Genomic DNA, 12,205 nt, shown 5'->3' with positions numbered 1-12,205 from the left:
TCCAAAGGTGTCAAGTTGGATCTATTAAATATGCACCATTTTTGGTATATGAGTTATACCTCAATAAAGCTGTAAGACAAAACCCCCAAAACAGGATATCAACTTTCCTCAATAAGCTGTAGTGATTCAATAAATCAGTCATTCCTTTTAGTATCTGCCCATGATGCCACGAGGCGGATGGTGCTCCGTTTACTGAACCATCCTAGTTGGTAGATGTTTATGATGTTGTCATCAGAACTCCAGGAGAGGGGAAGCCCATGAATGTGTTTTATTTCAGAATGGAAGAAACCGAGGCACAGTGAGGTTCCATGGCTTCTCCGTGTCTCCCGGCGGTTCCCGTAGGTGTGGGCCTGAGGTCATTCCAGCGCTGCTCTAGCTTCGTGCTGCCACGTGGGGTCGCTGTAGAAGCCTGCTCCTGCGCAGCCTCTGTTGACAAGCAGCCCTGCCCTGCTAACGCTAGGATCACGGGCTCCCCGTCTGGCTTCAAAAGTCCTATTAAACCTTTTCTTGCCACTGATTATCATGATCTGTCCTTACAGGTCTCTCTAACTTTGCAGAACAGGAAGGTAGTTTGGAAGAGTTTCACTTCTTTCCCAGAAAGCCCTGGGCTCCTTCTGCAAATCCACCTTCTCCCCAGTGGTCGCGTTTGCGGTGAGGTCTCCGAGGGTCCCTCTAGGCTCAGTGACACCTGCCTCTCTTTCCTCTCAACCCCAGCCTCAGGGGTCTTCTCTTCCCTTTATGCTTCTAAGGGACACCAGAGTAGGATTCTTCCTAGAACCACGACTTCAAGGTGACTTTCAGATGTGAAATTCATACAGGAGTTATAGGGATCCAAACACGGCTCTATATTCATGAACACAAGTGATTTAAATAAACACAAAACCTCATGCTTATTTAGACACACGATCCGCTTTATCCATTGAAGTGTAAACAGGACCTGAATTCAGGATTTTGCTCACTGGTTTCTCATCCCACAACCTGAGCCACGTTGGTTCTCTAGCTCCATGGCACCCCCAGATTTCAGCCAGTGCCACGGTTCTGAGATTTGAGTGTAATCTTCCAGGCTTAAAAACAAAAAACAAATAAAACAGCAAGCGTCTCTCCACACAGGAATATTTATCCTTAGATATCTTATGAATTTTTTTTTTTTTGCATAAATAGTACCTACGGTACATTATGTAAAATTTTCTGAAGTCCATTGTTCACTTGGGGCAGGGAGGGGTGCCTTGTGTAGGCTGGGGTGAGGGCAGTGGTGGGGGTGGATGAGAACCAGCTCTTTCCTGGGTTGGGGTCACAGAGGAAGGTGTTCTGCTTCACTCTTTGGAGGGAGGGACAGGAAAATCTGTGTGGACAACTATCCATGCTGTACAGATACTGGCCTGCATATGGGGGCAGTGTGGTCTTATTTTTTAATGGGGAGTAATATTTGGGGATATTTTTAATGGAGAGGAACATAGTGTTCTTTTGTGGCATTTCTTAAGAAAGAAATGATGGACACCCCAGGGGAGAGCAGAGAACATTCAAGCATTTATCTGACTTAATTCTCGGTAGTTCTAATTTGCCTGTGCTCTAATAAACTATCTTTGCCTTTGTGGACTTTGGAGGTGACGGAGGGGAGGAAGAGGGGAAGTAATAGAAGAATCTCTTAGAAAATCCAAACAATGTGAAAGCTCACAGGTAAGAAGTGGGGGAATCCTTTCAACAGCTCCCCCATCCTTCTTCCCTCCAGAGAGGCAACAACTTATTTTGAGGTGGATCCTTCAACCTCAGTGAGGTCCGGGACCTGCCACATCAGCATCACCAAGTCGCATGTTAGAAATGCAGAGTTTCAGGCCCCACCCCAGAGTCAGAACCTGCATTTTAACGCCATCCCCAGGTTGAAAAGCACTGGTGTTCACTGTTTCCATATACATTAACTCTCTTGTTTGTATACACGCATACACGCGTGCTCCTGGGTTTAATATGGCTCTCTTTAGCGGGATGGTTTCTTCAATGTGTGGTCGGGAAACTAGCGGCACCAACATCACCTGGGAGCTTGTTAGAAATGCAAGTTATGAGGCCCCACCGCAGACTTAACAGGATGTGGAAGCTCTGGGGGTGCGGCCCAGTGATCAGCATTTTAGCCGCCTCTCCAGGGGATGGGGATGAACGCTTCCAAGTGTGAGAACTGCTGCGGAGTCGAGGACTCTTAATCCGGGCCGCTCCTGCCAGGCTCTACCCCCACCTCCACCACATCAGTCTCCTCCTCTTTCTGAGAGAGCCCGCCCCTGTTCACTGAGGCACCCCCAGTGGCCAGCTGCAGCAGGCACACACCAGAAGCTCCACGAATGCTTTCTTCCGTTAGGAATCTCGCGCTGATACAGGTTTCCCCAATTTAGGTCAAGCTGGTTTTCAGATTATACAATATGCCAGCTCCTGGAGGTTGAGGTAATTGCATAACATTTTTAACTGCATTGGAGCAGCCCCGTGGTGCCTCCTCTGGTGAGGCAAGGAAAGTAGGTGCCACCTTCACTGAGGCCGCCTCTACAGCCGGTCTCTCGGGCGGCTGCTTCACAAACGCCAACGCCGACCAGAGACCCATTTTCCGAGGGGCAAACGGAGACTCCGAGAGAGGGAAGTTTAGATTTTTCATGTCAGAACAGCTCCAAGTCTGGGCAGGATTTCCTCTCTGTAATGTGATGCCTACAATGGATTTCCTTTTAAAAATAGCAAGCCAGACACCAGCTGACTCTGGGTGTGGGCTCAGTATCAGGCAATGGCAGTTCTCTCATTAGAGTGGATAAAGTTGGACTGTAATGTTTAGAAAAATGCTTAGTGGTTCTTGAAGCGCCATCCGCTGTAAGGTTTTTCTGAGCTAAAATTATCGCTCGGGCCACGGTTTCGACGTGACCCCTGGGGCCTTGGAGCTTGCGATTCCCCCTAGGACGAGGCGTCCGGGGACCGCACGGGGGCGCTGTCCCCCGGGAGTAGAACGCCCCGTGGGCTGTTTGTGGCACAGACGCGCCAAGGCCGGACCACCCGGACTCTGACTTTCCGTGCAGGAGGGAGTCTGAACCCAAACGGGGTTAAAACAGTTGGCCCGGTAGTCACTTAGGGGCGTATATTTACGTTCGGGAACCAGGAGGTGTAGACTACTGATGATCACCCTTGAAAAGTGGTCCCACTCCTAAAAAGTCACCCCCTAGTAGGAAAGACAGACGGTAGGCACGGACGGGGTTCGAACCCGTGATCTTCGGTTTACGAGACCGACGCCTTACCACTTGGCCACCGCGCCTGCGTTAAAGTGGTGGCTCGGCGAGCCTCTATTCTGGCGCTACTCCCGCGAGCTCGCCCCGCGGGCACGAGCGCGGGCGCAAGCGCGCCTGGCCGGCCCCGCCCCCTCGCAGCAGCCGGTGGGGCGGGGCTGGGCTCCAGCGTGCGCGCGCCGGCAGGCCGGCCGTACTAACTCCGGGCAGCGGACCTGCAGAGAGGTCCCTCCGCCCCCGCGTGTCTGAGCGGACTCAGGGCGGCGTCCCTGGAGTCCCCACGGCCTCGGCGGGAGGAAGTCGTGTGGAATTTGGGAGCGGGCGGGACGCTAGCTGGCGTCGTAGCCTGGGGTTCGAATCCCGGCTCCGCCAGAGAGACTCCGCGAAGACCAGTTTCGGAGCCTCAGTTTCCCCTCTCGGGTGAGGCACCGGGGAGGCGGAGGAAGGGTGAGCAGTGCGGCTACCAGCAGGATCCCGCGGTGGTCCACGGCCGCCCCGCACGGAGCAGACGCTCAACAAGAGCTGCTGAATGAACGTGTAAGTTTTCTAAAACAAAAATCCCAAAGCTCCTCTTTCCCTAGATCGCCACCGTGGAGTGGGTGTGTGCCTGGCTCCGGGATTAGCAGCGTCACCTGGGAGCTGGTTAGGATTGCAGTTTCTTCGGCTCACCCCAGACCTGCCGAATTAGACCTGGTGGAGCCGAGCGGTCTGGGCTTTAACGAGCTCTCCAGGTGATGCTGATGCGCGGGAAAGGCTGAGCCCCAATGCTTTAGACAATTGATCCGCGTATACATATTTATATAGTAACATGTGCTCTTTTGTTTTTATTCAGATAGACTGACTTTACAGTTCTGTGCACTTTGATTTTCCATGAATTAATGTATGAATATGGTAAATTAGTACAATGGCTTGTAGTACATAATACGATATAATCACAACAAGTAATGGCTTATACTATTTTAAAATTAAGTTTCTCTTATGCATTAATGTGATGTGTACAATCACAGTATTGCCTCGTGAACTATGTATACTGTGTCATCTACTATAATATTATGCATGGATGGGTTACCTTATTCTCTTTAATAGCTGCATAGTTTCCCAACTAGTGGCTGTATCAGATTTAATCAGTTCTGGGAGTAAGGCCTTGGGTTGTCTGCAGCTCTTTTGCTGCACAGAACATTCTGCTACATGCGTCTTTGCCACCGGGTACCAGTGATGCTTGTAGGGGATGAGACAGAAATTAAGAATGTCCACTGCCCACCCTGTAGGTGTATAAGCAAATAGAAAACCTAAAAATACCAGGAGGATGTGTTCACCAAGTTGCTTTAAATGTCAAGGTTTGGGCAGGTGGCTGGAAAAGTCAACAACAGTTACCCTCAGATGCTGGGACAGGAACCCTGAGACACTGCATCCGGAGTGCTTGAGATCCAATACCTGCAAACCTCACTGTAGCTCCTTAATTTAAAAAAAGATTGAACATTTTCAGAATTACAACATGCGTTACTGAACATTGCTTCCAAATTGTTGATGATTAAATTGGTTCCATTGTCCCCTTCCTTTTTTTGGTGTTCATTGAGTTGTTGGAATTATTGTGCAAACGTGATGGGGCTTATAAAAAGTGAAAAGAAATTTGCAGATGAGAGGACATCACATGGGAGCTGAGCCCAGAACTAACTGGCAGGTGGAATGGAGATTAGATGTTAACAGGTGCTTTTTTCAGCTTTGTCTTCTGAAGGGAGGGAGGAGATTGAATGATAGAGGTGTATCTGTACCTTGATGGGCAGGTGGGATGCCCAAGGTACCCAGGGTCTGGGCTGTCCTGAAAAAGGCTGGTCTGCCGACCTTCTGAGCTCTAAAGTAGAGAACACGGGTGCTGGGTGGTCTGATCCTGCTTGTCTCACTGGTGCACGGAGCCCAGAGAGGCCACAGATCTTGGACACCTGGCTGGAGGATCTGTCTGTCTTGACCCTAGCGTCTTAGAATGGTACCTGCCTAGGTTGGTCCTCAAAAAATATTGCAGAAGAAATTAACATGTGGATTCTCCAGAACGTTGGTCAGTGCCCTCCAACCATGGTTTCAGGACAGTCCTGGTACTGAACTTCTGATTAGCCCTTCCCTGATCAAGCAGAAACTTACAACTTCTCAGTGGTGAGTTGTCCATGGTTCACCCTTATGTTAAGAACTTAAATCCAGCGAATGTTTCCTGTGTCCTTACAGGGTCACTGGGGCAGGGGAGTCCTGATGCAACACAAATAATTGTGACCCCCACCCAGGCCTCCCCAGATGCTGGGGGCAGGAACTAGGGTTGGTTGATGCAGATGATGCTTTGAGGAGTCTGGGAAGGTGATGTTTTAAAAGTAAGCAATGTGAAAACTGAGCTGGTGACAGGGCCAGGTGACATGATGGAATACTTTTGATCTTTTTGTTTCATCTGTATAACTGAGTTGCCTAGTTCTGAATACTTCATAAGTGTCTACATTTCTTACGTGTTGAAATTGTTACTTTTTTTCCATTTTAGAAAAAAAAATACAGTTTTAAACCTTTTTTCCCCCTGACCCTCTATTTCTCTGTGCCTGCCCCCCCCCCCCCAGCAGGAATTCTTTATCTGAGGCACATTGCACTCAAGACTAAGAAATCTGTGAATTCCCCAAAAGTGTATGTAAAATGTGTGTGTTTCTGGGAAAGGGATGTCACAGTTTTTAGCAGGAAGATGCAGACCGACTTTGCCTTTCTTACAACCTCCCAGGCCGCACGGTGCTACTGGTCCAGGCGCTCACTTTGAGAACCACTGCTTTAAAGTATTCGTGGAGAAATTCATTTTCTTGCAGAAGAAGGGGAAAAACCCCACAGCTCTTCAGGCTTGGATATTTAGGTCACCTGAGGTGATGACAGCAGGCTTTTCTCTGATAACCTAAATCAAGAAATGCCTGAAGAAATCTCACTTAGCTATTCACATGTTAGCATCCCCAACAACCACACTGTTAGTGACAGACAGCTTAGACCCCCAGGACCAGGACCAGAGACCACAGCCCCTGTGCATGGCTTTATCTGATAAATTCCAGGTTTTAGAGCAGACGGAGCGCCTCAAATGCTTTGTGGGGCCAGGCAGATTATATGAGCCTGTGAATTGAATGGGTGGAGGACACATGGAATAAGGGGCCGGGGACCAGTGAGGGGGAGCCATTGTGCGTTCCCATCAGAAATATCTGAGTCCCAGTTTGGTCACATCTTTCAAATCGTGTCTTTTTTGATTTTAGCTACTCTAGGGGGCCTGGTGGTCTCTCCTTTTAATTTGCATTTCCCTGATGACTAATGATGTTAAGCACCTTTCCATGCGCTCCTTGGCCATTTGTTACATCGTCTTTCATGAAGTGTCTACTCAGATCTTTTGTCTATTTTTAGAGCTTGTTTGTCTTTCTATTATTGAATCATCAGAGTTCGTTGTATATTTTGGATACAAATCTTTTGTCAGATACACGTATTGTGAGTCTTTTCTCCTACTCTGACTTGCCTTTGCATGCTCTTAATGGGGGTCTCTCAAAGTGCAGGAGTTTTTAATTTTGATGAAGTCCAATTTATCAATGTTTTTCTTTCATGCTTTGTGCCTGTGTCCTGTCTAAGAAATCTTGTTTACCTAGGTCACGAAGGTTTTCTCCTAGAATTTTTTTTTTTTTAATCATTTTAGCTTTTACCTTTGGGTCTATAATTTTGTGTATGGTGTGAGGTTGGGCTTGGCGATTTTCCACTCTGGATGGAATTGTGGTGGTTCCCTTGTTAAAATTCAGTTGACCATGTACATGCGGTCTGTTCCTGGAGTTTATGTTGTGTTCCGTTGATCTTTATGTCTATCTTCATTTTTTATTTTTTTTAAGCATTTTAAAAACACTTTTATTTTGAAATAACTTAGAAGTTGCAGGGAAGTTCCTTGGGCCCTCTGGGGTCTCCCTTGCATCTTTGCTGTTAGGGGCTTGGGAAGAATTCACATTTAGATTTGGGTGTTTAGTCTCCTGCTTCCAGGATTTCTCTTTTAAATTCCCAGCTTTTTTCTCTCCCTGAATTCTGTTCTCTGGCACCTTGACAGGCAAGGCCTGCTGTTTCCGCTGCCATCAACTTAGGTTCCACTGCCATCAAAATGGGTTCTGCTACCACAGCTCCAGGCTGTAAATCCTGTGGGTGCAGTTCATCAAGTCCGTGTAAAGCTTCCTCCAATTTCTGTGTGTTTTGGGGATGCTTTCTGGGTCCTCCAAATAGTTGTTTTAAAATATTTCATCTGAGTTTTATTTATTTTTTTATCTGTGGGAGAATCCATTCACTTGTGCTTTATACTTTTAAAACACTTTCTCACAGGCATTTCTCCACTCTCTTTCCCCGTGTCTTTCTTTTCTCTTTCAAGTGGCTAATTTCTATTGATCTCTTTTCCAGTCCAGTGACTTTTCTGTCATATTTGGTGATTTAAATTTTCAGTTGGTTCCTGATATAGTTACTATCTCTTTTATTTTTCTTTATTCTCTTGATCATATTATAAAATCTGCTTTTAAAAAAGTCATTGTTTGCTAATTCCAGCGTCTGGGTTATCTTGGGTTTAGTCTCCATTGGTTACTTTTTATCTGGGTTTCGGGCTCTACTTTCTTGCTTTTTTGGGGGGGCTTATTTAGGTTAATTAGGGCTTAATTAGGTTTATTTACTTGTTCTAATGGAGGACTGGGGATTGAACCAAGACCTTGTGCATGCTAAGCACGCGCTCTCCCACTGAGCTATACAATCCCCGCGACACTTTCTTGTTTTCTTGTATGTTTAGTAATTTTGTATTGTATACTGATAACACTGCAGAGACTAGATTTTTGTTATGTTACCCCAAAGAGTGTAGTTTTTTTTTCTTTTTCTTTTTCAGCAGAAGTTACTTTGCCTAAACTCAAACTCCATATTCTAAGCTACGGTGGACTGCTTGGTTATCTGCCCCATGCATGCATATTCAGGGGCCATCCAGAGTCTTGGACAGAGGTTATATGTAAAATTTGTGGTACCACCTTTGTGGCTCTCTTTTTTTCAGATTTCGTCTTACTTTGCAGTCTCTGTGGTTATATATGTCTATCTTTATGCCAATTACCACACAGTCTTGATGATTGTATTTTATGGTGAGTCTTGAAATCAAGTATTGCAAATCCTCTAACTTTGTTCTTCTTTTTCAAAATTGTTTTGCCTGTTCTAGTCCTTTGTTTCCGTATGATTTTTTTACATAATTTTTTGAGTCAGCTCATCGGTTTCTACAACATGCCTGCTGAGATTTTGACTGGGATTGTATTGAATCTATAATTGAATTTGGGAGAAATTGATGTCATTGAGTCCCTCTGTCGGTGAATACTAAAGTTGTTTGTTGCTGGTGCTTTTGAGCCTTGGATTCTAAATTCATTTTGATGGCATTTCATTATGTGAGTTTCCTGTGATTTTCAGTGGCAACGTAGCTAGAATGTTTGTGGTACCTGTGTTTACCTTTTTTGGGGGCACTCTATCCAAGCACAAATCCCCGCCACGTGTAGGCAGTATGCAGGCCCCTGCAGGACGTAGCAAGATGAGGACTGAGGCAAGATGTGTTGCTTGTGTAAGCTCTGTGAAAAATTCAGAAGCAGTGGTCTTCCAGCTAGAAAGAGAGGCAATAGTTGTTTTAACACCCTTTCACAAATCACGCCACCCATCCACAAAATGGTAAAAGGTGAATTCTGCAGAAAAATTACAGCTGTGCAGGATGCCCTGGGATCACCTCATCAATCACCTAGAACCTCCAACCTTCGAAAAATACGTTTCAGATGGTTCATTCCAGAACCAGAATAAGATCAAGTTTGCAGCTCTGAGTAATAAAAAGTTTTGTTCTTTTTCTCCTACCCCTTTTTTTCACATATGCTCCAAAAAGGTCAACCAGATTATCTGAGGTACAAACATTAGCGTGCAGAGTTGACAACAGTTTTATGTATATTAAAAGCAGTTGATAGTAACAGAATAAAGTCGTTACTTCTCTTACTATTTGTTCTGCATCTGGTGGAGGATTCCCACCCCCTTAGCTTTCACTTCTCTCCTCCCTCTCTTCCTCCTTTTTGAAGTGATCACTCTTAGGAGTTTATTTGGGATCTTTCCATATCTTTTTCTTTTGTATTGATATGTGTTTATACACAGGAAATGTAGTGTTTGGGTGGGATGGTCCCCTCACAAATGGAATCACATTGTACATGTATTTTAAACATGTCTTCTTCTTCTTCTTCCTTCTTCTTTTTAACTCTACAAAGCATCAGAGGTCTAACTGTGTCATTCCCTATGGCTATAGCATTATTTCTTTTAACTGCTGCATTCTAGTCCCCTGGGGGACTGTAGCACAGTATTAATAAATCCCCTATTGCTGGCCACCTAGGTTGTTTCCAATTTTTTTTCATTACAAACAGCTGCTCTTGCGTCTTGCACGTGGCTCTCTGTGCACACAGGTGGAAAGTTCTTTAGCATAAATGTCAGGGTCATTGCTTTCCTAAGATAACTTTCTGCCACATTGTAGTAGCCTTAGTAGGCAAACAGTTCTGCAGGTATCTGCTTGCTGGTGAGTGAGCTGGCCGTCAGTGCCGCTGGGCTACAGGAGTGCTATTTCCTCTTGCTCGAGGCTATCTTTTTCAACTTTGTATGGAGTTGGTTAGAGGGAGGCAGAAACAATCAGCTTTGTGTGATGTCTTGGCTGAGGTCCACCCAGCATGGTGGAGGCATGTTATGGGTCTGAGTGTGTTGGTATCAAACCTAACAAATTCCTTTGGCTTTCAATATTATGAGCTTGTAAGAAACATTGTGTGAATGTCCCAAATGGGTTCCTTCACAAATGTTGCCACTTTCTATCAAGTAGAACTAGCATCTCACATGACTGACACATGGTGTGTGTTCCTCAATTCAACAATCATTTATTTTCCTTTAGGTTTATTCATATTATATGATATTTCAAAAACTCAAGCCATTACTCATTAACCAGGAAGTCATTTTGATAGACAGACAGACAGATAGATAAGTAGGTAGGTGTTGACCTTTTTCTAGGCCTCGTATTTTAAGATCACCATTACATAAGTGACACTTGATCGAATAGGTTTCACAAATATATATATTTTTTAACCAATGCAAAGCTTTGGTGAATTATGCTTGTTGCTAGGCCGTCTTCCACATACATGCCCCCCCCCTTTAAGATCTAGGAGTTGAAGCAGTATATATATGGTTAAAGATGGAATATACGTTATGAAGTTTAAAGTGACTATTTAAAAATGTCAGCTTCCATCATCAGACACCAATTATCATATCCCCAGCTTTTGGCGTGGGAGCTGATTATTCCCAGGGCTTTTCTTGGCAACTTGAAAAGATAAATGGGTGGAAGGAAAGGGGAGCCAATGTGATGATAAATTTACTGACAGAACAGAACATACCTTCTACCTTTTCCCCTCGTGGCTCTGCTTTCGTCGTTTAAACCCGTACCTGGACCTGTAAAGCTCAGGCGGAAAAGTTTCGAACACGAAGGATGACTTTTTCCCTTTTCCCTTGTCCCATGACGGGCATGTTAGAATTGCGTTTATGGAAACACAAGAAAAACCTGATCGGGAACATCTTGCTGTCATTCTCTCTCATTTCACGGTTCTTAAAAAGTTGTCACTGTGTTTTCTGGTGATGCTTTATGTCTCCGTAGCTGCTTGCTGGATGCCAGCTAGAGGCCCTGGAAGTGTGAATGGTTTCTCTGGGGTTTACCTCTGTGTGTTTGCCACTTGTCATGGAATATTAGGGAGTGCTGTTTAACCCTACGCTAGCTCTGAGAATAACTACAAAGGAAAATATTTAGAGAAAGTTTCAACACTACATCCAGACCTCAGTTTATCTCAAAGAAAACTTCCATTCAGGTAAAAAACACCTGTGGAAATCCAGGGTGGATTTTTCCTTTGAAAATTTTATTTTTTGTTTGTTTCTTCCTGTCTTTGTGTAATCCATCCTGCCACCCTCCAACAGCCATTCCTCTGTCGTTACATGTTAGTTTGCATATCCTAGAATTTTATATAAATGGACTCAAACAGTATGTTTTCTTTTCCTGGCTTCTTCTCTTCAGTGTAATTGTTTCAAGACCCATCCATGTTGTACAGTATTGTGAACCAAGAATCCGTTCCTTGTTAACTGATGAGTGATAGGGGCATTTGAGTTGTTTCCGGGCCATTATAAATAAAGCTACTATGAACGTTCGTGTACAAACCTTTGAAAGGACATTAAAAAGCTTTCATTCCTCTTGGGTGAATACATAGGAGAGGAATGCCTGGATCAGATGCTCATATTTTTAAGAAACTGACGTTTTCCAGAGTTGTTGTGCCATGTTACATTCCCACCAGTAGTGCAGGGCAGTTTCGGTTCCTCCACGTCCTGAACGACACTTGTAATGGTCAGTCTTCTTAATTTAACCATTCAGACAGGTGTGTAGTGTATCTCATTGTGGTTTTAGTTTGCATTTCTCTAATGACTAATGATGTTGAGCATTTTTTTTCATGTGTTTTTTCATCTGTCTTCTTTGTTTGTATGTCTTACGCCCTTTTGTTGTTGTTGGGTTGTCTGTAATTAATTGAATTTTGAAAGTTCTTGACATACTGGATACAAATCCATAATCAGATACGATTTCCAAATATTTTCTCCCAGTCTGGGGCTCTTTTCCTTCTCTTAACAGTGTCCTTTTAAGAGCAGAAGGTTTAAATTTTGATAAAATCCAGTTTATCTCTTTGCTGCCTTGTGCATCATTCTTTTCTTGTTGTATCTAAGAAAATTTACCTAACTCAAAGTCACAGTGGGTTTTTCTTATGTTTTCCTTTAGAAGTTTTATAGCTTGAGGTTTTATGCTTAGGTCTGTGACCTATTTAGAGTTAAATTTGTATATGATGTGGGCTATGAATGGAAGTTTGCTTTTTTATATGCAGATA

At 44.5% G+C, this 12,205-nt stretch overlaps 1 non-coding gene across 1 annotated transcript; it reads right to left on the bottom strand.

Annotated features, from left to right (window-relative positions):
* Nucleotides 1–3,202: 3,202 nt before the first annotated feature.
* Nucleotides 3,203–3,274, bottom strand: TRNAT-CGU (transfer RNA threonine (anticodon CGU)). Its single transcript has one exon. It is a non-coding gene; the product is annotated as a tRNA-Thr (tRNA).
* Nucleotides 3,275–12,205: the final 8,931 nt, after the last annotated feature.

The sequence above is a fragment of the Camelus dromedarius genome, chromosome 24 (assembly GCF_036321535.1).
Source record: "Camelus dromedarius isolate mCamDro1 chromosome 24, mCamDro1.pat, whole genome shotgun sequence".
NCBI classification, from domain to species: Eukaryota; Metazoa; Chordata; class Mammalia; order Artiodactyla; family Camelidae; genus Camelus; species Camelus dromedarius.
This window is presented reverse-complemented; position numbering and strand designations above follow the sequence as displayed.